General features: G+C 41.8%; 1 pseudogene; it reads left to right on the top strand.

Annotated features, from left to right (window-relative positions):
* Positions 1 to 249: 249 nt before the first annotated feature.
* LOC108354458 (putative inorganic phosphate cotransporter) lies at positions 250 to 1,808 on the top strand (annotated as a pseudogene).
* The last annotated feature ends 328 nt before the right edge of the window (positions 1,809 to 2,136 follow it).

The following is a 2,136-nucleotide window of genomic DNA, read 5'->3' as shown; positions in this document are numbered from 1 at the left end:
TTTGAAACCACTCTGACATGGTCCAATCAGTTGGTGCCTGAAGGGCTTGCGACTTGCACACCGTATCGGCGATGAGACCTTATAAGGAATTTTATGAAAACTTTGAAAAGCGACAGGGCAATTTTTCACAATAACTTTATATTTATTTAAAAAAAAATTAAGACGTATTTTATTTATCTCTGAATTTTTACAAACACATTTGTGCAACCATAATACTTTAGTAATGATTACTTCCATTATTTCCTGCAGTGAAAGTGCCCACATTCGGCCGGCGCCATTTTCAATGTTTTATGATTTGCATTGGCTTCGCTGCCGCATTTGCGATGCGCGTCAATCTCTCTGTAGCAGTTGTGGCTATGATGGATAATAAAGCAGCGAATCCAGACTTTCCAGTAAGCTTTATGCTAGCAACTAAAAATTTGCTAATATGCTCCATATGTTCATTTAATACTACATATTCTCATTTACTGCGCAGGAATACCACTGGTCGGAAAAGATAAAATCGCGCGTTCTCAGCAGCTTCTTTTGTGGCTATATATTCACACAAGTGCCCGGCGGCATACTGGCGCGTCGTTTCGGCGGTAAGGTCTTGCTTTTGTCCAGCTTATTTATTACCAGCGTTATGGCTCTGCTGACGCCACTGGGTGCCAGTATTGGTGGCTGGAAGTTAATTTGCTTCCTACGTTTCCTACAAGGTTTGGGTCAAGGCGTTACGATGCCCGCAATACATACACTCGTCGCTAAATGGTCGCCCGTGGAGGAACGTAGCTCTCTAGCTGCTTACAGTTATTCAGGCGCTCAACTGGGCACTGTAATTATACTTGCAGCGAGTGGTGTGCTAGCTTCCTCGAGCATGGGTTGGCCTAGCCTTTTCTATATACCTGGCGGTGTGGGTCTACTTTGGTCGGTGACATGGATTTTGTGAGGTGCAACTTCGCCAAGTGAATGCCGGAAAGTGAGTGCGGCTGAAAGAGCCCTTATTGAAGCGTCTCTGAAGAGCAATGCGAAGCAAGAAGAAATCAAAGGTGCATTACCTGTGCCATGGCGGCGAATATTAACCTCGCGTCCATTTTTCGTGGTCTTGGTGTCACACTGCGCTAATTCGTGGGTTTTTTGGACACTACTAACTCAAATTCCTTCATACATGAAAAGTGTGCTTGGCATGGATATAAAGAGTAATGCGCTACTCTCGGCTCTGCCCTACTTGACAATGTTTCTTTTGGGCTTGGCGTTGTGTCCAATCGAAAACTTCTTGGAGAAGAATAATCACATCAGCGCAACTGCAAGTCGGAAACTATTCAACACCATCGGCCTATGGATACCGGTGGTGACGCTTATTTGGTTGGGTTATATGACACGCGATCAGGTTGATTTGGCTGTTACATTATTGACATTGACTGTGGGTATTAGCGCTGCAACGCATTTGGGTTTCCAAGTGAATCATATTGACTTGACGCCCAATTTTGCCGGTACACTAGTTGGCATAACCAATGCCAGCTCTCAAGTGATGAGCGCCATTGCACCATTAGTGCTGGGATACGTTGTTACAGATGCGGTTCGTAATTAACATTCGATTTCTGAGATTCAGTTGTTTATTTAAAAACTCTATTCTACAGAGAAATCCTGATCAGTGGCGTATTATATTTTTCATAGCGGCGTCTATTAGTTTCTTTGGAAATCTACTGTTCGTATTTTTTGGAACGGCTGAGGTGCAACCATGGAATGATGAAGAAGCAGTGAAGTCGCATGAGTTAAAGCCACTCAAGGAAAAGAACATTGAGCTATCTAAAGCAAATACGGAAGCGTAGTTAAGAAAAAAACCTAGAAAACTGCCGATTTACAAGAAAAAACTCTATAATTTAAAAACTTGAAATTTGTAGCCATATTTAAGATAAGAGAGCAATTATACATTAAGTAATGTTATAAAAATAAGCTTTTTTACTGACTTATTGCTTATCTTTTATATTTCACGTATAACTCCATGAATTTGCGCAACTTTCCAGACTTTAAGCTCGTATGTCCGTTATCCGATTTTTAAAATTTGTTTGCCTCAACAAGCAAACCTATCCGAAGCATATGCTTCGTAGGTTAAAAAAAAAAGGAACAGTCCAGCGCCTTCGTCTTGGTCTGCAGGCT

Source organism: Rhagoletis zephyria, unplaced genomic scaffold, assembly GCF_001687245.7.
Source record: "Rhagoletis zephyria isolate East Lansing unplaced genomic scaffold, Rhagoletis_zephyria_1.1 Rzeph_scaffold_36101, whole genome shotgun sequence".
Lineage (NCBI taxonomy): Eukaryota > Metazoa > Arthropoda > Insecta > Diptera > Tephritidae > Rhagoletis > Rhagoletis zephyria.
The sequence above is the reverse complement of the archived record's forward strand: the minus strand, read 5'-3'. Positions and strand labels throughout refer to the sequence as shown.